Genomic DNA, 26,363 nt, shown 5'->3' with positions numbered 1-26,363 from the left:
AAGAAAAGATACTGCTTTCGCCTTTCCTTCTGCACTGACTACTTGTTAGTGCATCTACTTTGTTGCTGCCATTGCTGCTATCCTTTACTAACATCAGGAATCAACTTCAGTCTTAAACCAGGCACTGAAGTCCTTTGTTTCTTCAAAAAGTCTACAAGCCTTTGTAACCAGTTTGGGACAGCTGAACCCAAGTGGACTAAGCGGGTATCGTGTTCTTAATCTCTACAGTACAGTGATAACCATTATTGAACTACCCAACTATATCCATGTAAGCCCAATCTATTAAGTTCCTTTTTAATGCAGAGTCATTTAATTATTTCTGTCCTGTAGGGAACTGTGACAAATACAAACAATGTGTAAGAGTTCCTTTTGTCTCAAGCCTCACCAGCTTTTGGTATTTGTTTCTTAGTGACTATACTTCCAACTGGAGTTGATACAATGACATAGTAGTTCTAATTAGCACTTCTGAGGACTAGGGATATAGAGAATTTTTTTCATATGTCTATTAGCCATTTGTACTTCATTTTATGATGATTTAAGTACATTCCCAACTCCTAAGTACTGCTCTTGCCCCATAACCTTGCTCTATCAAGCATTATTCCACATAATTTAGCAACTAACTGAGGCTTAGAGATGTACCCATCTAGTAAGCAGTGTAGAGTGGATATTAGCAAGTGGGTGGCAATGCATGTGCCCTCAAAGATAAACACAGGACAGCAAAATGCCTGTATGTGCAGACTACAGAAAAGAAAGAGACTTGTTTCTCATTTTTTCTTTTCCCCTTTATTTCTCCTTTTTTCCGTCTTTCTTTCCTTCCTTCTTTCTTTTTTCCTTTCTTCCTCCCTCCCTCTCTCCCTCCATTATTCCTTCCTTCTTTTCTCTTATTTCTTTCTTCTTCCTCCTCTTCCTCTACCTCCTTCCTCCCTCCCTCCCTCTCCTCCTCCTTCTTTTATGTGTCTCTCTATGTGGCCTCAGCTGTCCTGAAACTCACTATGTAAGCCAGGATGGCCTCAAACTCACAGGTGTCTACTATTCTTCCAAGTTCTGGAATCAAGGGCATACGCTACTATACCAGGCTATAGTTTTATTTGAACATGCAAAATAAAGGAGGGGTAATTTCTCCATCAGATTTCCTTCACAATCTGTTCAAGGAAATAAAAATCTATGAGTTTTATTCATCGAAGAACTTAGACCTATCTTATTTGGATCTATTTTTCGTCAGTCTCAACTGAAGTCTCCCCCACTGAACTCTTTGTGTGTGTGTGTGCTTGTGTGCGCGCACACATATGTAATTTTGTTCATGTGTGTGTTAATTTTTCTTTCCCCAAATGCTGAGAGATGCAACTTGATGTCCTAAAAGCTTGAATAAGTTCTTGGATTAAGACAGTCAAATCAATTGCCAGTATCAAATGTTGGCTGAATTGTCAGAACAAACAATTCTTATGAGCAGTGCCCTGAGGTTATTGGTCAGATCTGCTTTGGGCATTAGCTATTTCCTGATAATTCCTTGAGAAAGGCCCTACTTCTTTTAGGGGAAATTCCCTTCAGATTCTGAAGAAGTTAAGAATCATCTATATTCTAAAAATGGGTCATCAGTTTACCTGTTGTAAATCTATTGTTCTAGGATAGAAATATATATTCAAATATATATGCATATATATATGTGTGTGTGTGTGTGAAAATGCTCCACCCAAATCCTTCCTGAGTGTCTGTGTTCAGTGCTGTGGGATGCATATGAAATGGGTGTGTCTTCACACCTCTAAGTGCAAAAATCTACTGGAAGCAACAGACATATAAACAGATAATTATAGCAGTGTGTAAGAAGTGCCATACAGACATGTGAACACACTGATGTGGAAATTCCAAGGCGAGGATTTTTTTTTATCTGAGCCCGTGCATGTTGTTATTTCTTCCCCTCACTGCCATCTCTGTCAAGACGCTTTGTGACAAGTAGGCAAAGCACAGATGCCTCTGCATTTGGAGTTAGCACAGAGAGACGGGGACTCCTTTGTAGGAAACTGTCTGAGGTGGTGCTTGCTTAAGTATCATTACCTGCTTATGTTGAGCTCTGAATGTTGCTAGAGCATTGCTAAGGACAGAGCCTTCTCAGTGGCAGTGCCAAGGAAATGGTCGGAAGTTGCCAGTCATTTGAAAGAAATGCCATGGCACACTGAATGCCAGATGGCCACTGATGAAAGTGATGACGGTTCACACTTAGAAGTGAAGTCCAACTCCATATTTGGGCCTTTCCTTCTCTCTCGCTTGAATGCAGAAGAGAACAAACCCTGCATTTATGTGATTCTGTGTGCCTTAATGGGGTACAAATGTGGAGTCAAACTAACCCTGCCTTATTCCTGAACTTTCAAAGGTCCAGTGGGCTGCCTCTTACCTCTTCTTTCCCCTCACTACCAGGAATGTCTGTCAATGGGAGACACTCAGGATCAGCCTCCCATGACTAAACTTTCTATGATATACCTGTACCTCATGGGTGAAGAAGAATACAAATCCTGCTTTGCAGAGGCTTGCCTCTTTTGAGGAGGACATCCTCCCTAAACAGAGCTCTTTCATCAACTTCTTTTTGGTAATGCATGCTTCTCCCTGTCCCATTAGAGAACCTCACCGGGTGGACCAGCAATCCTGATGTCCCTTCACCCCAAGTGAAATGGTCATGGGTTAGGGATAAACTAAGTGACGATACCGGAACCTGGTTGCTTTTGCACAAGGGCAACTTCCTGATGCTATAACACAGTGCCTGAGATCCACAACATAAAAGAAACAAAGGCTTATTTTCTGTTTCTCAGGTTGAAGTCCATGGTCACGTGCCCATATTGCTTTGTACCATTGTAGTCATAGTACATCATGGCAGGGGCACATGGTAAATCAAGTTCATCTCAAGGCAGTCTGCAAGCAAATGGAGAAAGGAAGAAACTGGGACTCCAGCATGCCTCAAAAGCACATCCAACAATGACCTAACTTCCTCCCACTAGACTTTGACTCTTAGAGATTCTGCCACCTCCCAACATGCTCACAGGCTGGTGATCAAATCGTTAGTATATGGGCCGCTGGGAAATACTTATCCAAACCACAATGGTAGCCATGTCACTGCTGTTTCTCATGTTAGTGATGAGTACATACATACATACATACATACATACATACATACGTTACTTGTTTGCCTAACTTCTATACCAACGTTTATAGAAAATGTGGCATTTTGTTCCTCTATTTTGAGTACCCTCCAGGACCTCTGATGAGTAAGAAGTAGTCATATGAGGGCTAAGGTATAGACTACCCTCCCTGAGAATATTCACAGAAGGTAGAAAACACTGTGTCTTTAGGACTAGACAGATGGCTCAGCCCTTAAGAGTGCTTTCTACTCTTGCAAAGGACTATAGCTCAGTTCTCAGAATCTATGCCGGGTAACTCACAATTGCCTATGACTCCATCTCTAGTGAATCTCAGCTGTCTGCTGGCCTCTACAGGTGCTGAAACACACACACACACACACATACACACACAAAGAGAGAGAGAGGAGAAAGAAAGAGAGTGAGAGAGAGAGAGAGAGAGAGAGAGAGAGAGAGAGAGAGAGAGAGAACATATCACATTCCTTTCTTGGATGTATAGAAAACCTCACTAAGAGCAAAGAGATACACTTTTCAATCCATCCTGTGTAGGGCTGGAGAGACCTCAGACATACTCCAGTGCAAAGTGCTTGCCTAGTGTGTATGAGACCCTGGGTTCAATCTCCAGCACCAGAAAACCAAGAAACAATATAATAAGAACTTCACATAGGAAATATTTAATTATAAGAACTCTTCTTTTTATGATTTTAATTTTACCTCTAAGGAAGAAAGAAAAAACCCACAAAATTATAATGGCACTTGGGGGTTCTTGTTTAAGTGCCTTGAGTCTCCCACTTCTTCCCACCAAATACATCCTGTTGACCACAGCACCAAAGTGCCTGTTCCAGCTCCCAAGAAGCCAACCTGTACTAGAGATGCTGGAGCACACCTTTAATCCTAGCGTTCATGAGGCAGAGGCAGGCAAATCCCCATGAGTTTGAGGTCTACCTGGTCTACCTAGTGAGTTCCAGGACAGCTAAAGGCTATTTAGGAAGAACCAGTCTCAAAAAGAAAGAAGGAAGAGGAGAAGGAAGATGAGGAGGAGGAGGCAGGAAGAAGAGGAAGAAGAGGAAACAGTAGAAGCAGCACTAGCAGCTTCCCCTCTCTACAGAACAAAGTCTCCCTCTTTGACTCTTGTGCAGTTCTCACTGTAAGGGAATCAGCAAAACATGCCTGTGATAGAAGGAAAGAAGCTCTTGAGCTTGCACAGCTGTGGAAAGGCCACCAACTCAGGGTCACTTTTCCTCTGCCATTTTCAGTCCAAGTGCTTCAGAGGCAGCATATGTCCAGAATTCTCCATCAAAGGTCCCAATCGGAAATGTGAAGAGCAAAGCATCTCAGAACATGCATCTTGACCTTCGTTGTCTTAGGTATTTCTTTATATTACTGTGGAGTCTATAATCAGCATAAAGCAGTGGGTCTCAACCTGTGGGTCACATGCTGGATATCCTAATATCAGACCTTCACAACATAGTTCGGAACAGTAGCAAAATTACAGTTTTGAAGTAGCAATGAAATAACTTTTTGGTTAGGAGTCACAGCTATAGGAAGGTTGAGACCCTGAAAGGTCTGGACACCTGGGTCTTAGAGTATTTTCCTTAAGGCTAGAGAGCTCTGCTCTCTGCACTGGCAGGGCATGGTGAGACAAAAGGCAGCATTCCAGGCAATTCAGAGGTTGGCGTTCAAAAGTCCTGAGCAAAGCAATTTTGATGCCTGGATAATCACCCCAGTAGTTCCTGAAGCTTGCCAGTGGAAACCTGTCCCAGAGGTTCCAAGCTTAGAAAGTACAGTGATTGAAGCTTCATCCAGGAGGAGGGTAGCGAGGCAATTAAACCAGAGAGCAAGTGGGGCCTTTGCCTGGAGCCACTTCTGTTCCATCAATTGAGGGTATTTACTCGCCCTCAAAGGGAAGCTATTTCAGCATCTGGCACCCGAATTCTCAGTATATGAGCTCTTGAGCCTCCTTTGATCTGCGCTTACTGGTTCCTGGATTATCAGGTGGTAACCAGGGGAAGGAACATGTTCCCTGATGCTCTTGGCCCACAGGCTGTGATCCGCTCAAAGGCTGCATTCCCCACAAGGCTAGCCTACTCTTCTCATCAGGGCTTCCCTTTCAAACTCCGCTAAACAGAAGTTAATCACCTCTAATGTCAGACTGTATCTTTGCCATAGTTACCTTCAGTCCTGTCTTTCATCTCCCAACCCTACAGTGATGGCTCTGGTAACAAGCAGTGTGATCCAAAGAGGACTAAGTACATTTTCTTATTGTTGCTTTATTTTCTTTTAATTTTGGTTATTATGGAGAACAGGCATCTTCAAGGTCAACGCAGGCCCTAGATGCAAGTCTCAGTTGTGGAATTCAGAAAAGTAATTTCACCAGTGTGTGATATAGTCGTGTTTAATATAGTTAGTATTTGGGACTACTAGCATACAGTAAGTGTGCAAACAATGCTTTCTCCATTCTTTGCTCCAACCCTCATCTAGACTGCTGGTTACAATGATGCGCTCTGAAGAGACAAAGAGTTAGCTGAACCAGCTGCTGCAACATTGGTAGCCTGAGATAGGCCACAATGTGAGTATGCTTATCAGCACATCAAGCTGTTCTTAGTGTGATCCCTAAAGCAGCAAGAACCGCCCTTTCAGCCTTTCAAAGATGCAAACTAACCAGTCATACCCAGGGTCTGCTGAATCAAAAACTCTGAGGATAGAACCCAAAAATCTGTATTTTAAGGAACCCCCCTTTAAAGGAGACTATGGTTGGCCTGGTCAATGATTAGCAAGGAGATTAATGTTTGGAGTAAAGTGAGGCCAATGGATACAATCAAACCGACAATGGAATGGGTATAGGAAACAAGTTGCAGGGACCACTGCAGAGGAATGCAGGAATTTTTCTTGTATCCAAAGTGACAGAGGTAGTAAAATGCCGTCTAAATCTATGTTCAAGGATCACATCGGTGTGTCTTGAGTAGATGAAGAGTGCCTTGAGCCAGAATAATGAAGATGTATGTGGTGAGAAGTAGGCGGAGTCAAAGTACAACTCAAAGGCTGCTCATACGATTTGTTTATGGTTTACATGGAGAGAGCAAGAAAAAGAGGAGAATCAGAAATAATCATTCCCTGATAGATAGAAAGGCAGACTTTTATTAAGCTATGCTGGGGGAAATGGTCTAGTAGGCTTAGACAGTCACACCACTTGGGACATTGAGCAATATATTAGACATGCATAAATATTACCAGGACCACAAGACATGAGCTTAGGATTTTGGGAAGAGATGGGACCGAAGATTTAATTCGGAAGCCACCAGTGTCCAACTGGCACTTAGTAAATTGGGATAAGACAGCTGAGTAAGTAAACAAAACTGGAGAGAAGTGGGTTCCAGTTTCAGAAGTAGACATCAAGAAGACAGAAAAGTCAGCACAGCAAGCTACCAATGACCAGCCTGGCAAGACATACCCACTGGTGTGACACTAGTACGAATGTCATGGGAGTAACCAACCACTTCTTTCTGCTTGCATTTAAAGCCTGCTTCACATGTTGAAACTTATGTCTGGCACTGATATCAGAGCCAGGAATCTGTTAGTAGACACATTATAGGCCCTAGAGAAGAAACTACTGCTACTATTCTATTAAATGGAATTAAATCAGCTCCTAATGACTTATTATTATACTTATAGATTACCGCATCTCTCAACCCTCATCAGAGAAGCTTCTTTTGCAGTAGCTAGCAATCAACACAGAGACCCACAACTGATCAAGGCACAGGGGCTAAATGGTACATTTATACCCTACCCTCTCTTCCCAAGGCTCAGGGATCATTGCAGAAGGTGGTGTAGGAAGATGGTAAAGAAACAGAGGAGGTATCTGACTAAAGGAAACAGTGGAAATCATGTTTTCTAGACACAGCCCAGCAGCTGCAAGCATGAGTTCACAGCAGTTGCGACAGCATGCTTGAGATGTATGGCAGCTCAGACTGAATCCCAGTGTGGAGTAGGGATGTGGGCATGAAGTCCTCATCCTAGCTGAGGAACTCTACCTGCTAAGAAAGAAAGACTGGGTTTTCTTTGAGGATGTGTTCTCCAGTGTGTTGACCACACTCTAGTGGAAGGTTACAAATCCAAAAACATATAGGCAGCACTAACTGTAACTGATGGATTTATTTTAAAGTTCACAAAGCTCAATAGGCAGGGAAATAGAGAGGGATGAAATCTGGGAGGAGTAGGTTGATGGGGGTGAACACGATCAAAATACATTATATGAAATTTTCACAGAATTCATAGAAATTTTTTAAAATTGCAAAGGACACTGGAAAGAAAGTAATCAAGGACTATGAGTTCGCCATGCATGTTGGAGGCACTCAAGAAATGACAGGATGCCTTACAAAACTGCTCTATTCCAGAAGCTTTGTTTTCTATTGGTCCCTTTTTTTAAAAATGCATCACTTTTTTTAATTTATGTAAGGGGAGATGCACTCAAGTCTTCATGCTTGGTTTAAAGTGGTTTTACCCACTGAGCCATCTTGCTGGCCCTTCTACCACCTCTTACATGCCAGCTCCTGGCACAGTGCCCACACTCCTGACCTTCCCTGTCGAAGGACAGGATTCCAGAGGCAATGTTGAGCTTCATGTGAGGGGTGACCCCTGTTGTCTCACCGCCCACTAAGACCCTGCAGTACCCTCTTCTCTCACAGAACAGAAAAGCCATTACGCTAAGCTATTGACAGTCACACACTGGCGGGGCTGAGCATTCTGAAACGATGCCTGTGCTTTGTTTGTTTTGCTGTTGCGGTGGTGGTGGAGTGTGGGGGGGGCACGCACGTGCATGCACGCATGCACATGTGTGTTTAACAATTTTGTTGTTGCGGTGGTGGTGGAGTGTGGGGGGGCACGCACGTGCATGCACGCATGCACATGTGTGTTTAACAATTTTGCTCTATCAAAAAGAACATGCAATTATCTTTAAAATAAAACTATCTTTAACATAATCTGGAACAACCAACGCTCCTTCAGCCCAGAGTACTTTAACAAGGACAGTTTATTCAATTGCCTCCTTAAGTTTTTAAAAGTCTGTGACTCATTCCAGCAAGTGAGGAAAAAAAGACAAAACAGCAGTATCCCACTGGAAAAATATTGTGGTTATTGGCACAACAACAAAAATAACACTACGATAAAAGCACTGTGTTCCCCAAATCAAATTTATGCCTCATCTTTTTCTTAAGAAATCTCCCTGCAGTGGGGATGTGTGAGTCACGAATGTTTGTAAGCTACACAGTGTGGCCTTGGGTAGGCTTATCTCTCTGATTATTAGTTCCCTCCTGAGCAAAATGGAAATCATTACACCTATACAACAATATGTGTGTGGGAGGGACCAATGCAGCACTCACATCCCACAGTGCCCTGCCTCTCTCTTGCCCTTACAATGAGGATGGATTTGAGTAGTTCAAAAGACTGTTCCACACTCAGAGAACTTTATGGTACCTGTATACATGCCTTCCCTACTTCCAAGAGCCTCTCCAACCTGGAAGGAAAATATCCTTGAGATTGCTTGGACCCAAACAAAGTATCTTGCCTTTGTTACTTATTTGGAGGGTGTATTAGAACATAGACTTATCAAAGGAATTCTGGTCAAAATGACAAAGTGACTTTCTAAAATGTTTTAAAGTGATATGACTAACAGACATTGTTGACATTGACTTACCTTCTACAGTCGTAACTCTAATCCTGAACCCCTTCCTTAATAGATGAACCTGGATATCTATTTTCCCTATTACTTGGGAGAAAGTCCCAGAGACCAACAGGTAAATAAGAAATACACAAGGACTTCAGAGCTTTTGGGGGGAGGGTATCAGCATTGCATGGGAAAGTGTTGCCTGAATTACTAGTTGTAGAAATAATCGAGAAACTACTGTCCCATTTGCCTGATTTAAAAATGATATTCATATCAAGTAGAGCGAAATAAGGAGTTGTTGGACATTTCCTATTTTTAAGAATCTCAGAGTCTAATTAGATAAGGGCAGGACAGAAGCAAAGATGTGGCATAGGTTTATCCCACCCCACTCAACAACTGAGAAATGCTAGCAGTTCTCATGTAGTTAAACACCAATTTGTGGTAGTAGATGCATTTGCTTAATAACAATCTACTGTGCCTATGCAGTGTGGACAGACAGGCACACCATGATGCTATTTTCAGAAATCTTAGAGTACTGAGGTAGATGAGAACAATGAGAAAGAATTACAAAGCAACTTCATCAGACACTATGACAAGGGAGAGTGACAAAGTGTTTATATAGGGACATGGCTTAGGGAAAAGTAAAGGTGATCTTGCTGAAGGAGCAGAAGATGAATAAGAGGTGATATGAAGTTAGAAACTTGTTGGACAAGTCTGGTATTCATTGTGATTGGGATCCATAGAGAAGCACATTTGGGAATGGGAACAGAAGAGTGCATTGGGATCCTGGAGTGTTGGATTCTAGACTTTAGAAGTATATACAAGAGGGAATATACATTAGTCAGTTAAGCATAAAGAACAGATCTGGAAAGGAGGTAAAGGTAATAGTCCATAATGCAATAATGGTGACTCTGACCACAGGAGGAGGCGGTATCTTCCACAGAGAAGGTGTGAGTCAAAAGGGCTGAGACTTGAACTGAAGACTGAGAAAAACTCAGCCTCGTAGGAAGGGAACAGCTGTGGTCTGGAGTGCAGAATCATCCCAGAAGGAAGACCTCGTAATGAGTGAGTTATCCAAAGCAGAGTCTGCGCATGTGGGTATACACGGATGTTCAAAGTACACTGGTGGGAAGAGCATGTTGGAGGGTGATGCATGAGCTGTGGCCTCACCATCACTTTAGCAGAATCTGAATGGAGTGTTTCTGCTGAATGCAGTTTTGATATTTCAATTCTGTCATGGCTCATGGTATTGTTTTTGTTTTTTGAGACTGAGTCTTGCTTTGTAGCCAAGGCTAACCTCAAACTCTGGATAATCCAGCCTCAGTCTCCCAAACACTGAGGCATATTCTACCTTGCCCAGTTTAAAGGACTCTTTCTGCAAGAAAATACACAAGAAATTGTCCAGAAGAGGTCCTGGAGAAGGTAACACTGGAGAGGTCTATGGATAAGGAGACTTAAAAGTACCATTTAGTACACCTCTGGCATTGATAAATATTTTTCATAGAGCGGGTATGACATTTATGTATTTTAAGTTCATTAAAAGAGGGAGTTATCACAGTTGTCAGTGAGGCAAAGTAATGAAGTAAAATAAAAATGAAACAAGTTTATTAGCTTTGCACCAATGAGGTCATCTATGAGTTGATGCAAGTTGTCTCAGTGGAGTGATGGTGCTGAATTTGTGGGAAGTTCCAATGAAATAAGATAATAATAGGAGAGAATCCAAAAATTTTTGATGAGGTAGCAAAATGGGGAAGTTCCAACGGTGCATGGCATTGAGGAGGAGGACTTTTCATTATGGAGAGTTCCCAGAACATTTACATCTGGATAGAAGCCAGCCCTTCATGAAGACAGCCTCTGTGCAATAGGCAAGAAAAGCAACAGACACTTTGGAGGACCTGGAAGGATTGTTATAAGGAGAAAATAGGAATCAACTGTAGGTAGGGGAAAATACTTCTCAGCTGCAAAAAGGATGTGAGAGACAAGACTAAAGGTGATGAAGATGGTCCATATCCCTGGAAAGTAACTTCGGCTTCTGAATTTTCCTGTGGGCAATAAAAATCCAATCCCCTTCTATGTCACAGGCCTGGAGCAAATCAGAGTTTAGAAACTGATCCCTATGATTTTAAAAAAAAGCATATTATTTCATTAACATCTTCCTCAAGCAAAGAAAATATATATGGCTATAAAGACCTTATATAGAATTAGCACTTTTGAAGGATGTATACTTCATTTCTAAGAGATGGCTGAATTTTAATTTCTTTTTATTACACCCAAGAAGCCACACAAAATGGTAACCTCAATTAATCTTACTAGCAATGTTTTGAGTTTCTTAAGAGCAGAATTTATGTCTTGTTTTTATTTACTTTAGCACATGACTCAGTATAGACTCGTGGCTTAGTTGATAAGTATATATTTATTTGGTTTTTGAGACAGGGCTTCTCTGTGTAGTCCTGTCTGTCCTAGAACGTGCTCTGTAGACCAGGCTGGCCTCAAACTCACAGAGACCCACCTGCCTCTACCTTCTGAGGTGTGTACCACCACTGTCTGGCTTAAATATATATTTTATTTAAAATTAAATAAGCATATTGCTGATTTATCAAATATTAAATAATTTTATTCTTTTAGACTTCTTTATGGTGTATTTTGATATGTACCCTCTCTACACTCCAGGCACACCCCTTGGCAACTTCATATCCTCTTTAAATTATTTTTTTAATTAAACACATACATATGTGTGTCCTCCAAAATTCTCAACACCACTTTGAGAAAGGTACCATTTTAATATAATAGTCAATTTATTTTTTGATAATTTCATATAATGTATTTTGAGCATATTCACATCCTACTCCTCCCCCTACTCTTTCCTGTACCACCCATACCGCCACTTCTGTGTCCTTTTTTTAAAAAAAATTAATGTATCAAATTTAATTTGTGCTGCCCATATACTTCTAGGAATGGAACCATCCACTGAAGCATGGTCAGCATCCTAGAGGCCATGTCCTTAAAGAAAATGACCCTTCTTCAGAAGCTGTCAACTGTTAATGGATCCTCAGTTAGGGATGGGACCTCATGAACCCCTCCCTTCTCCGGGCTATAATGTTAACTGGCTTGATCTCCTGCAGGTCCTGTCATGTCTAGAAGACACTGTTTCACTCTGTCCTCCCTGCCTCTGGCTCTTACAATCTTTCAGCCTCCTTACCTAAGGTGTCCCCTAAGCCTTGTGAGAAATGCTTACAATGTAGAGGTTCCGTTTGTTGTTAAGCATTCCATTAATATTTATTCTCTGTCCTTTGACCAGTTGCAAGATTTTCTGTTGGCCACAAAAGAAACTTCTCTGATGAGGTCTGAGAGCACACTAATCGGCGGTTACAGAGAAGCAAATGTGGAGGGTCCCTTCACACTACGTCCAGTTAGCAGAATAACAGTAAGTAGGCTCACACCTGGCGCCTGTGAGCTCCCCAACCACTTGTTCTTGGATGGATTAACAGAACCAGGAGTGTGTTTCCTCCTGTGCACTTGGCCTTAAGTCTAGTCAGAAAGGGGAAAGGGTTTATCATAATAATATCATAACATTCAGGACACTAATGCATCCATTGGCATAACATGCCACACTAGTTAACAGTTATTATTGCAGTTCACAGGGTTCACAGAACATTGTTGACTGTCGATGACTTTTTTCCCAATAGGACCTTCTGGTATTATGAAAGCTAGATAACATGAAGGAAGCACCGTGGGTACCAACTTCTTGTCCTAGAGACCCCAAAACAATGTATACTGTTTCCACTGTTCTTAGTTACCCACCAAAACTTGATGGTAAGATCCCATTGTTGAAGATACCACACACTTTGGTTACAGGCCTGACATATTCTACTAATTCCACTAATATTTTTAAATGAACATATGCAAATATCCATTTTTTATTTTATTCTTCAAATCCTGGGTGCAGCAATTTACAAAGAAGAAATAAACAGGCTACAGAAGCTCTTGACAATGAAGAACCACCCATGTATATTTACTTTCACACTACACACCTTAATGTTGGACATACTTTCAAATAATAGCACTTTTTAATGAATTTTCACACCTCAAAAAAAAAATAGTTACACTCTTCGCGCCAGTGTGCTATGCAGTCAAAAGAGAGAAAATTCAAAGAGTTTAGCAGCCATTTGCTAACAAACATCTCTTGGAATGGCAGCAGGGTTTTACCAATGCACTCACTCATTAGAGTTGCCTGGCACAGTACAGTCTGACCTTTATACATGCAACTTACAGAATCTGTAGTCTTAATCCTCCTTAGCTGCAATTATAATTCACTTCCACCTCAGGGCTATTTGTCAGCCGGGAGTTAAAAATTGAGCTGACAAATTGGAAACATGTACCTCAATGCACTATCTCACTGTCACTCAGAACAGCCACTCAGAAAGGGAGCTGAGAATTCCTAAACTTGCCCTTAATTGGATGCATCTCTAGGTGTGGCCAGCTCAGGCTCCGTTAGGGCAGACTAACTCATGACCTCTGACTTCACTCAGTAAGAAGGCTTTCAGAAGCATCAGAAGTTTTAAGAAGAAACTGGTAGGCTGGTCTTCCACTTTGAACTCTCTCAGCCTAAATTATAGATGTTGCCTGATGACAGTACTGAGATTGGTGGGTTTTACCGAGGCCTCCCTTAGGGAACCCCTAGTGTTTCTTTCCGTACTCATCCCCACCACAGAAATAAGTACTTTGACAACCTAACCTCCAGCTACGTTCTTCTGCTAGATCTAAAAGATCTGAGCGCCATAAAGAGAAACATAGAAAAAGAATGGGGTGATGATGCAAATTAGAGGGTTAGCATAATGACATGGAGGTCTCCATGTGGGGGAATGACATCTTTTCTTCTGAGAAATTTAAGGCAGAATTACAAGTAAGTTGGTCATATTTAATGACCTCCCTCCCCTAACACCTCCCATATCCACCCCTCTACACACTTACCTCACTGCCCTTCAAATTTAAGTTTTCTTCTCTCTCTCCCCTTCATAGAGCCCAGTTTTTATTGACCAGCTACTCTTGAGAGTAGAGCATGCCTTGGAATATAGTAAACTACTAGGGGCCACATCTTTAAAGAAAACAGACTCCCCTGTCAGGCTATCAAATGCCAGTAGTTCCTTTTCTAGTTATAGGATTTTGTTCTCACCTCACCTTATCCCTTCCATAGAGGGATTTTGTTAGGCATGAGCTTGTGCAGGTCTTGTGCATGCTGTTTCTACTGTTATGAATTTGTGTGTGCAACTACCCTGTTATGTCCAGAAATTACTGTTTCCTTGAAGTTGTCAATGACTTGCAATTGTTACAATATTTTCACCCCCTCTTCTGAAGGACCTCTAAGCCTTAGAGAGAAGGATGTACTAGATCACCTTCTAGAAATACAGAACCTTTCAAAAGTCCCTTGCTTTCTGGTTCCACAAGAAGTTCCCACATCCTCATTACACAAAAGTCCTATCCTTACCCCAACAGCATCACTGTACTTTTATAGGAATTTATAACAGTTATCACATCTCCCTTGATAGATTTTCTGTTGAGGAATATTATATACAGATTCCAAAGCAATCTCTATTCTGTGGAAAATAGCTCTCACCAACATTTCTTAAGCTCTCATTTTCAACACATACCCCAAAACTCTCTCTACTACTATAAAGTAGGTATCATTATCATCTATCCAATAACAAATATGGAAACCTGAGTTCAAGGCAGTTAAGTCACATGCCAAAGTCTAGCTACTAGTGTGAAAGAACAGCTAATTGTATGGTAAAATTACTTTGGTTCCCATCTAAGTTTGATAGTGGTTCTGATGGAGTTCAAATTCTTCTGCTGCCCAGATAACCTGCTGCAGACTGGGCATCGCAGGCCAGACAGACATCAAGCAACTACCATGGTTACACTTAAGGAAATGGTTATGTTTCCTCACTCTTTCTTCCCATCAGCAACTGAACAGTCTGTCCCTTCTTGGCCCCAGAGGATAGCAAGACAACCTACAAGGGCACCCAAGTACTTGAACCCCCACCCTGATCTTCAGACCCTCTGATTGGCTACCACGACATGTTTTCACATTAAAAGGAATTAAATTTTTACTTAGTTCCAACTAGTCTTACTTGTCTCCTTTGAAGCAGCCAAGCCCAAATCCTAACTCCTACAAAGGAAGTGAAGAGAACTTAGGAACAGAAGAAAATCAAGAAATCAGAATAAGCCACCCACCAGCCAAGACAGAAAGAAAAGGAGTCAGATTTTATGTTTGCTTGTTTTAAAATGTACAGAAACACGAAGGAAGAGGAGGAAATCAAAGCCAGGGAAGACAAGAAGCATGCAACCATCCCTTTTATCAGGCATCTAGGGAAGCTGTAGGTGGCAGAAAAAGAGAAGGCAGGAGGAACCCCCAGCTGTTATCAGCCCATAAAAGGTTCTAGCTTAGCCTTCTGCAAGGAACCAAGGATGTCATTCGCTCAAAAGCAGAAAGTTCTCAGGATTAACCACTGGTCCACAAGGGACCTCTGCAGATGTGAAAACCTGTGTCGAGGCTAGATCAGAGCCAACCTTTTCCCATGAAGAAGATGGAACCAGCTAGTCACTACAGTGTCTACACTCCACTTTCCTCACAAGGAAAGCAAACCATACATTGCAAATGTGTGCCAATTTCCAGTGTCTTCTGAGAGGACACATCCTTTGAAGCATTCATTTCCTGATTGCTCTGAAGAGGACATTGCCTGTTATTTACATAAAAACAAATACAGCTCCTCAGAATTAAGAAACCCATATGCTAATTACTGTTCCATGCAATACCTTCCCACAGCCAGCTCTTCTGTGAGTAAACACCAAGGCCTGCCTTCCAGGGCTTGGCAGAGCCCCAGTCCCACACGAGTCCCACACACAGCGCTCTCAGGCTGACTGTCAGACCTCCACAGCTAAACCGCACTTTGCTGCCGCAATGATTGTTGATGTGGCATTTTAGAAGTGACACACAGATCAATGGGAAAGTAAATTAGCCGTGGTCAGTGAATAATGGTAAGTGAGGGGAAAGGGAGACAGCAGACCATTTGAATCAGAGCATACCAAAAGTTAAAAACCAGCAACTTAGGAAGAATAAATTCAAATATTTGATCCAATTTCCCATCACTCCAGTTGTCATAAGTATTTTACACTATTTACTTTACACATGGTCTCATGTAGTCCAGACTTGCTTCAAACTCCCTGTGTAGCTGATGATGACCTTGATCTTCCCATTCTCCTGTTTTCACCTCCCAAGTGCTGGGATTACCTGGATGCCCCACTACTCCATTTATACAGAGATCCATGCATTATAGGCAAACACTCTACCAACTCTATATCCCCAGCCCCTTGGAAGCCATTCTTGTGAATAGCATTAGTCAGAGAGCTCTTTCTGTAGAGCTTCAAGAAACCTGATCTGGGATTTTCACGTGTTTTCCTTTCTTGTGAACTCTTGATTATCCTGAAGATACTTTACATAGCAAACAAGTCCATCCTGGCTATCCTCCTGCCACCTTTGCCAGCCTTCTTTCCTGTTCTTAGAAACTGTTCCTTTACTTCTGGTCAGCTCACAGCCAGTTAGTTACCTAGGGATGACGATGTCGTCTTTTCTCCTGCCCACCTCTTATCCTCAAGAATGGGTACAAATTTATAAGCACTAATTAATGATGATATGTGAGGGGATAGAGGAATAGACAGGAACAAAATAACTGCTTATTAGCTATTCAAGGGGCCCCAGACCAGGGTACTCCTCAAATGATAAGAATGGCTTATGCCTTAGACTCCCAGGCCACTAAGCTACTGTAGATGAAAGAAAGTTATTTTACTCTAACTAGACTTTAGGAAGCACAAGGACCCTGAGCAGCTCCATTAGAATACAACTTTCTCTTTATCATTCATCATTAATTACATATCCTGGTCAACATCACTTAAGAGATGCAACTTTGGCCTCAAGAAGGTTGTGCCCACATTGTTAGGCAATGTGCCTCATTGTTCTAGACCTGAGTAGGCTTTATCTTGTGTACAGTAATATATAGAATTAGCAATCAAAGCCTGAGCTAAATAAAAGCTATATGAAGTTTCAGGAGAGCAACTATCTTCCTCAACTCCCTTCCCTTTTATTCTGTTTAAAGTTGCAGAAATACTGGGAAGGAGTAAAACTTCGAAGAAAATCACTGGAGATCCGTGAGAATCTGTGTCCTCTGCTCACACAGAATTCAAAATCAAAACAATCACAACATATATGTACAACATGAAAGATTTCTACTGAATTATCATTTTTTCTTGATGAGGATTTAGGTTCTTTTCTTAAATTTTCAATTCAAAGACTTACATAAAATGTTTTCATTTTCAGGCTATCCTTCTCTACTGAGTTTCCAAGCACACTCAGCTTACAGAGAAGCCCCATATTGGGTCTAGGGTCAGGAGCCTCAATGCCTCGTGAGTGGCTAAGTTCAAGAACCTTGCCAACATTAAGACTGACTCTGCTTAGAGACCTACCAATGTTCCCACATCCAGAGACAATGTCTACATCCTAATATAATCTTACTGGAACATTCTTCAGGGCAATGGATTCTTTTGTTTTTGTTTTTTTCACTCAGAAAACAAGATTTTTGCTCCACCTCAATTACTTTAGAACAAACTCCAGCTCCTTCCTTTTTCTATGTTCTTTTTTTCTCCCATGATTAAAACCAGAGGCAAAAGGAAATCTCACCTCACTCATGTATCCTGCAGCACTGAGCATCTATGGTGGTTTGAACAGTGTACCTCTAAAATTCAAGTCTCCCTGGAACCTCAGAATGTGACCTTTCTTAGGAATATGATCTCTGCAGATTCAATTAGTTAAAATGAGGCCATATTGAAGTTGACTGGGTCCTAGATCCAATAACTGATGTCATTATATAAAAAGAGACAGATTGCCAGTAGAGACAATTATTGGACTGACACAGCTACCAACAAAAGAATTCAAGCTCTTACTCTTAGAGATGGTTAGTGCATAGAGAAAAGGTTTGGGGCAGCCTGGGCACAAGGCTGTGGAAAGAAGCAAGCCTTGCTGGCAGCCCAATGTTTGGGTTCCTGGCCACCTGACCAGTAAGAGTAAAATTTCTGCTGATTGAAGCCACCCAGTTTGTGTTGATTTGGGTTGGTGGCCACGGGAAGCTAACACAATTCCTCATATTCTCCAGTCAGAGCTTCCAGGGTAACCGTGCGAGTGAGCAAGTGCTCTTGTTCCAGTAGCTTGCAGTTCTCATGGAGAAGGCGAAGGCAAAACAAAATAAATAGAGGTCTTCTTCGGAATTCTATCAATTCAATGAGCAGGAGAGAAAAACCAGAATTCTACGGAAGTGAACATTGTAGTAGGCCGCTGTCAAACTGCCCTCTAACTCTCCCTTAAATCGAGCCCTATCGCGTTGTCAACTCTGAGACAAGCCTTTGTCTCCCCTTCTTCCTTCCATACCATGGGTTCCCTGAAGCTCAGCTCCCCATCTCCACCTCACATCCCCGTTCTAATCCACAAAAATGTCTTTCCCTTCACATGTTCCCCAGCTCGTCCATGCACAAACTGAAGAATGCTTTTATCCCGCACCCCACCCCCACCCAGTTTGGACATGATGGATGGCGGTGTGTTTCCTCACCGTACTAGAGAGCAGATCCAATCTTAATTACAGCTGGAGCTCTGTAAACAGCCGCTTGTTACTGCCGAGCCCTGCGGTTTTCCAAGAGAACACCACAAATGACAGGAAGCTGCGAGGGGAAAATAGTCCCGGCTGCCTGTGGCATGTTCCTTGTGAATACAGATACTTCCATTCATCAGGGAGGACGTTTATGAAATCTGGGCTGCCAGGGGGATGTTCTAGAAAAGCGCATCAGAGGCGAGGCCTGCTGTGGCTTCCGTGTTGTCATGCGAGGTGGTCTCTGAGGGTGAATCCAAGATTCTCTGAGGAAAGACCAGACACTGAGGGGATCTGAGGGCCACCCCTGCCTCCACCACCTATCCTGACACGCAGGTGTCAGTGATTTCACCACAAGGACTTGCCTCCTAAAGCAAAAATTTTCCACCCAATAGAGCATGCTCTCGTAAGATGGAGGATACCCCACCATCAGACAGATGGAAAGCTGTAGGACAGTGCAGAGTGCATAGGGCAGGGCATTCCTCCTTGCGTCGAGGGCTAGGGGAAGCAGAAGCTGGGTACTCAGAGAATGGTCCAGGAATATCTGTTTGTAAACCTAATCCTAGGCATGGACGTAGGTCTCTTGTTGAAAAGCAGATCCAGGTTCAGTAGACCTGGACAGGAGCTAAAATTTCACATGACAAAGAAGCTCGTAGTGAGACCAGTATCACAGGCTTTAGAAACCAGAAAAGAGGAGGGCCAGGGAAGGGCATATTGAGGAAGAGCCCTGCCCAGGACTACTCAATGCCCAGGAGCCTGTATCACAAGCAGTACTACGCACTACACAAGTACCCTCTGCTTCTGTGAGAAGACAGACAGAGGCAAACTACGCTGTGTGTTATCGTCAAAAAGGGTAAATACTCCTACTTAATAAAAACCCTAGTACCCACAATTCTATACCCATGGCCTTTGTTTAGTGCCTGAGATCATCGGATACATTCATCTCACATATCTGCCACTCTGAAATCTTTGAAACACGACACATAAAAATCTTCCTATTGTCTACTCCTATCACCAAAGCAAACTCCATTCTTTGTATCTGTATATTTTGCATTTTATTTCCCGATTCCATGAATAAGGACAAGCTTCTATCCTCTTAGTGTCTGGCTGATGGTGGTACCTTAGAACATCTTGGACTCATGCATTCAGGTCTATTATACTGTAATTAAATGACAGGACCTCTTGTTTTTAATGACAGATAATGTTCTACTATATGAATGTATACCTCCCCATATATCACCTTTGCTTTTTCATCAAAATGTTTATTTTTCCATTATTTTTCTTTTGGGGGAATTTCAAACGTGCATATGTGTTTTAATCAAACAACCCCCCCCCCATTCCCTCCTCTACTCTCCTGTTAATTTTCCCTCCTAACTTAACCGCTGAATTCACTTAGTGCTGCCTGTAGGGTCATGGATTTAGGGACCTATACCGAAGCCTGAGTAGTCACTTTGGGAAAACACCCCTGGATAAAACTGACTCTTCTTCCCCCAACAGCAATCAGTTGCTCCTCAGACGAGACTGGGGATTCACCCCTCCTTCCCCCTTCCCCTGGGATTTTGGTTGATTTGATCTCACATTGTAACTGAGCAGGGAGTCACAGCCACTATGAATTCACACATGCATCATTCCTACCCTGCCTGGGAAATACTGTCTTACTACAGATCCCTACTACCTCTAGCGTTTTCAATCTCTCCATCCCCTTAGCAACAGCCACTGAGCTGTGTGTTTGCGTTGTCTGTGTGTGTTTGTGTTGTCTGTGTGTGTTTGTGTTGTGTGTGTCTTTGTGTGTGAGTATGTATGTGTGTGTATGTGCATGGGTATGTTTGAGTGTGTGTGTGTTTGTATGTGTTTGTATATGTGTGTATTTGTGTATGTGTTTGTGTGTGTTTATATATATGAGTGTGTGTGTGTGTGTGTGTGTGTGTGTGTGTGTGTGTGTGTTGGGGGAGTGATATGGATATATCCCACTTAGATGAGTTTCCCACAGGTCTTTTATGAGTCTCAATGTTAATCACCAGTTACTGGGAAAAGAAGTTTCTCTAATGAGAGTTTTAATGAGGAAGGGGGAATTTTCTCTAATGAGGGTTTTAATTTTCCATAATCAATGAGTCTTAGAGCAGTTTATTTCTGTCAGTTTTATTTAAGTTGTTAACAGTCACTCATGTTGTTTCCATAACTTGGTTATTATAAAAAATCTGAACATAAGAGTTGATAATTTAATCTCCTTTGCTATACCTCATGAGAGCAATTCCTGGGCCATGTAGGAATTTTAGTTTTAACTTCATTCGAAGTGCTATACACTTTCCACAAAATGACTCTATCAATTTACATTCCCACCAAGAATGCATCAGAATTGCTTTCCTTTTCTTCCCAACATGGTCAGCATTTGTTTAGTCTATGTACAAGAAAGAGACATCCTAATTGACGTGTATACACCATTGATCTGTGCAGTTCAAGAACTTTCACACACTAGCCATTTTATGTCTGTCTGTGTTGGAGAAATGTCTGTCCAGGTGTGTTACCCAGGTTGTAATCAGGTTATTTGGGGTGTTTGAGGCACTAAATTCTAAGAGTCCTTTATTCATGAAGAATGGTCTTTATTAGCTGCATGAACTGTGTTTTTCCCAGTGTGCAATCTCTTTTCATTTTGTTAGTTTGTAGTGAAAAATATGTTTAGTTTGATGTACTTTTTTTTTCTTTTGTAGCATGAGCTATTGGTGTAATAAAAAAATCATTGCTAGAGCTAATGTGGAGATTTTCTCCAATTGTCTCTTCTAGGAATTTTTTGTTTTCAAAACTTACCCTTGAGTCTTTTTTCCATTTTTAGTTGATTTTCACACATTGTGTAATAAGAACTAACTTAATTTCTTTGCATGTGGAAAGCCAGTCTTCCCAGCACTATTTATTGTCATACATCCTTTCCCCATCGTGTCTGCTTGGCCTTGTTGAATCAAGCATGTACGTTTGGATTTGTCTCTGGCCTCTCTATGCTGCTCTGATAGTCTGCTTTTGTATTAGTACATGCTGTTTGGCTGACTATTTCTTTATAAAAAAACTTGAACCCAGGAAGGATTACACCTCCAGCTTTGCTTTGCTTCCTCAGTATTGCTTCTGTTATCTGAGTTTGTTGTTATTGTTGTTCTTAGTGTAGGGGTCATACAAATTGTCAAATTACTTTTTCTCTTTCTATGAAGGATGCTACTGGAATTATCATAGAGAGTATTTGAAACTGTACATTGCTTTAGTGGTTCTCAACCTTCCTAATGCTGTGACCCTTTAATACAGTTCCTTATGTTGTGGTGACCCCCAACCATAAAATTATTTAGTTGCTACTTCATAACTGTAATTTTGCTACTATTATGAATTTTAAATATATGATATGCAGGATATCTGATATGTGACCTCTAAAGGGGTCATGACCCACAGGTTGAAAACCATTGCTCTAGATTATTTTCATATACCTGATGTGAAAAAATGTAAATGTTTAGTTGTCCATTGATTATGACGTTAACTGTGGGATTTTCATAAATGAGCTTTATTAATGTTCCTCATACACTGAATATGTTAAGAAATGTTAACAAGAAAATGAACTTGGTCAATATTTTTCCTGTGTCATCTGAGATGATTATCTGGCTTTTGGTTTTTATCCCTCTAATATGATGCATTGTGTTGATTGAATTGTGTGAGTTAAAAACAGCCTATCACGCCACAGATAATTCTCAGTGCTCGTGGTATACGCTGTTTTTGATGTGTTGTTGAACTCAGCTTGATAGTATTTTGTTGAGGATTTTGACATCAATGCTTGTTAGAGATATTGATCTGTAGTTTTCTTTTCTTGTGATGTCATTGTCTGGCTTGAGTATCTGTAGTAATACTAGCCCTGTGTGATATATTTGGAAGCGTTCCCTTTAGCTTTACTTTATCTAATTTTTTTCTAAGTATTGGTGATTGTTTGCAATAGCTGGTAGATGTTAGCCATGATGCCAGCTGGTCCTGGGCTTTTCTTTGTTGGAAGATATTTAATTACTTCTTCAAACTCTTTATTGTTATTACTTTGCTCAAGCTTTCTGTTTCTTCCTGATTCAATCTGGGTAGGTTATGGTTTCTGGGACTCCATCCATTTCCTCTAACTTATCCAATTTGTTGGCATATAATTATTTGTAATATTCCTTATGACTTCTTTTAGTTTGGAAGCATCTGTTGTGATGTCTTTCCTTTCTGGTTTTTCTATCTGAGTCTTCTCTTTATTTCTTAGTTTGCCTAGCTTGGAGTTTACTAGTCTCAGTCTCTGGAGGGAAAAAGAAAATTCTTGACTTCACTTTTTAATAATTTTTTAACATAATGCTTGTTCTGAAATTTATTATTTCATTCTTTCTGCAAACATTTGACTTAATGGGTTTTCTTTCCTATGCCTTTCAGATTAAATTATATACTATGTATTTGGGCCCTTTTATTTAAAGTATAAGTGTGTATTACTATAAAATCTCTTCAGAATTGTTTTTGCTACATTTTATAAGTTTTGATATCTTCCATTTCTATTTCCATTTGTCTCAGAATAACTTTTTGTTGTTGCTGCTTTTCTTCAGAGCCTTGGTACTTTAGGAACATACTTTATTTTTTTAAGGTGAGAAGTTGTTTATTTAAAGCGAATAAAATTATTTTGTTGCTTTAAAGATATGATGAATAGAGAAGCCATAGAACCATACATTTATTATTATGAGCATGCATACTTCTATGTACAATTTTTGTGATATGCACAGAACAGCCTTTATTCAATTTTAGATACTAATGAAATAAAGTACTTATTTATCAATGTTTGATAAAGCTTCACTCTGCTCCATGTTTTCTGATTCACCACTATCTTGTGAACCATTATTGTTCTGCATTGTAGTGCTTAAATTAGAACTGTCCCACATTTCAGTGTTTTGTGACTATTTTTATGACTTGATTATGAAATGACTAAATATGCTATAATAACCATGCAATGTTTATATTGTTGAGGGGAACATACTTATAATTTTAAAATTTTGTGAGTTTTCCATGATTCTTTTCTGCTGTTGAGTCCTTGCTTCATACTATGTGGTTGTGATGAGAACCTTTTCTTCCGATGCTGACGACTGAACCTTACCCATCCTTGTCAAGGGGCTTTATCTGAGCTATGTCCCCACCTGTAACAGCACCCCAGCCATGGTTAGAAAACTCACCTCGCTGTCAGACATACATATGGTCTATCATAGAGAAGGTCTGATGTGTGCAAAAGGGGAATGTACATTCTGCTGCTCTCACAAAGGAAAGTCCTGCAAACGCCTGGTAAGTGGTCTAGGTACAGGCTAAGTTCAGTATCTCTGACTGTCCATTATTAAGTTGAAAATAATTATTTCTTCTTTACTGTACTGCTATCTATTGTCCTCATGCCCATTAATATATGCTTTACATTTTGGGTGTCTGGTACTGGGTACATACACACTGACAATTTTGTCTTTTCCATCATTTTATCGCTGAACAATGACCTCCTTTATCTCCTCTACCCGGTTTCCACTCAAAGTCTGCTTTATCAAATGTAAGTCTGGACATCCCTGCTCCGTTCTGCTGTGTGCTTAAACCCCTCTAACCCACTCACTTTCCACCCAAATGCATCCTGAGAGCTCAACTGATTCTCTCACACAAAGCAGGATTGTTTTTTAATCTGCTCAGCCATTTCATGGCTTTGGGTTGGGGGTTGGAGGAAGCTTATTTACTTCTTTTTGCACTCCTGGGGCCTAAGGCAAGTTCTTTTACATTCAGGAAGGCACCCCATAGCTAAACTACCCCTCAGGCCTGAGGAGAGAGATTACTTGATGGACATTGCACGTTAATGTTGGTAGGGTCAGATTTACTCCTTGTATTCTGCTACTTGCCATCTGGGGTGAATCATTTGTTCCTTTCTTCTTTTGTTATCGTTTACATTTGGTGAAGTTTTTATAGTGCCCAGTTTTGATTTTTCTCTCTTACTTGTCCTTGCTTCTCAGTTGCCATGGGCTTACCTAAAACATAATTATAATGGCTAATTTCAGCTACCATCTTAACTTTAGCCTTTTGTAAGTATCCGAAGCTTTGCTGTCTCCTTCATTTATAAATTGTCATTCTTTACAACTTTTTATACTGTGCATTCCTCAATAATTTATAGTCACTGAAGATAATTTCCATAATTTTGAGTTTAGCAGTATGTGCTCTTACCCACTAAACCATGTTGCCAACCCTCAATTATTATGTTCTTAAATTATAAGATTTTGGCTTGGTTATTTTATGTACATCTCTCTTGAATGTCTCATTCCTGTCATGAATTATTTTCTTGGTTACATCACATTGTCTATCTGTTTTTTGTATCTCATTGACTTTCCTTATGATTATTACTTAAAATTAGTTTAAGGTAATTCATAAATTTCCATGAGGGGGGTAGTAACAAGGGAATTAATATACTCATTTTTCATTTTTCACCCCATGTACTTTGTGATCCTTCACTGATGCCTGCAAATCTACAATAGTTGACTTACCTAAACTTATAGTATATTTTAAATAAAACACTTCCACCTATTGATGGGATGTTAGGTATTATTAACAGGGGACATTGTTCTGGTTCTGAATGGGCTCAGCAGTATAGTCTCCATGAAACTTCTTCACTAATGATCAATATCAATGATGTATACAGAAACCTTGGTGGCTTAGCCTGCAGAGGTTCCTGGCTGTATTTGTGGCAGGGGAGGGCTTTTAATGGCAAGGGCTTTTGGAGTCCCTGTATTCCCTCCTACCCAACAATGGAAAGTTTTAACTGGGGTCTTGGAGGATAATTCTTGGTATTAGGTCTGACATGGTTCATACACAGTCATAGTAGCACTGTATTCCAAGGGACAGGTAGTCAGAGTGGCTGTGGAGCTAGGGTCCCTGGGCTAGGTGATTTGTTGAACTGCTGTAACATCTCTAAGGGAAGTGCAGGTTCATCTGAGACCCAGCTATCTCACTAAGCAGGCACTATGACTCTGAGGAATTCTCCAGTGAACCCATCTAGAGTCAAGGGTACCATAGCCCATTCTATGGACTTTAATTCTAGGGATTAAGACACACCAATAACATGGATTGAGCAAAACTGGCATACTTCAGAGGTCTAAGATCCAGGAAACAGCAATACAGGTATGATCTGGGCCTCAGAATCTGTAGAGTGACAGTTCAGGTGTCAGGAGAGGGAGTAAAGTTTCCTTTGATCTGAAATGGTAAAACACAGTAATGTTCCAAACTCTGGAAGACTAGGTACTATGACAGTTAGATTCATGAATGTAAGTATGGTGTTTCCCAGTACCACAAGGGCTGACCCAGCATACAGAAGGAAAGACATCCTGTGGCCAGGTTTGTTCTCTCTTACCCAGGGCTTCAGTTCTGTTTAGTATGGGCTACCAGGTGTGTGCTCACTCACAGGATGTCATAGCCGTTCTGCCTACACAGGCACAAGCCAGTGTACCTGAACTCCAGGGGATAGTTTGCTATGTGTGTTAGGATATAAGCATTGGAATTGCTTCCCAATCTGAAGCTCTACTCCCTAGGAGAAAGGCCACAAATTAGTTCTGGTTCCTACAGATGGCGTCTCCACTGTGGGTCATATCTAGTAAGCTTAGTAATGAAAGCAACTGGGATAGAAATGGTATGCTTCCTAGGGTGTCTGTTCCAGTGATGTCACTTAGGTGGGAAATGATGTATTACCATGTGTGTTAACAGGACAGCAAAGCCTCAGTAATGAAAAGATAGAGTAGCCAGTGACCTCTATGGCAAGATATGGTCTACTGTGACTCCTGTTTAAAGCAAAACAATAAAACAGAAGTCTCACAGGGATTGGGACACAATGGAGGATCCCCT

At 41.0% G+C, this 26,363-nt stretch overlaps 1 long non-coding RNA gene across 1 annotated transcript in view; it reads right to left on the bottom strand.

Moving 5' to 3' along the window:
- The window catches only part of LOC110339273, a 71,296-nt gene that overhangs the window by 31,915 nt on the left and 13,018 nt on the right, over positions 1-26,363 (bottom strand). The gene's annotated exons all lie outside the window — the stretch shown is intronic.

Source organism: Mesocricetus auratus, unplaced genomic scaffold (genome assembly GCF_017639785.1).
Source record: "Mesocricetus auratus isolate SY011 unplaced genomic scaffold, BCM_Maur_2.0 Super-Scaffold_100020, whole genome shotgun sequence".
NCBI lineage: Eukaryota > Metazoa > Chordata > Mammalia > Rodentia > Cricetidae > Mesocricetus > Mesocricetus auratus.
This window is presented reverse-complemented; position numbering and strand designations above follow the sequence as displayed.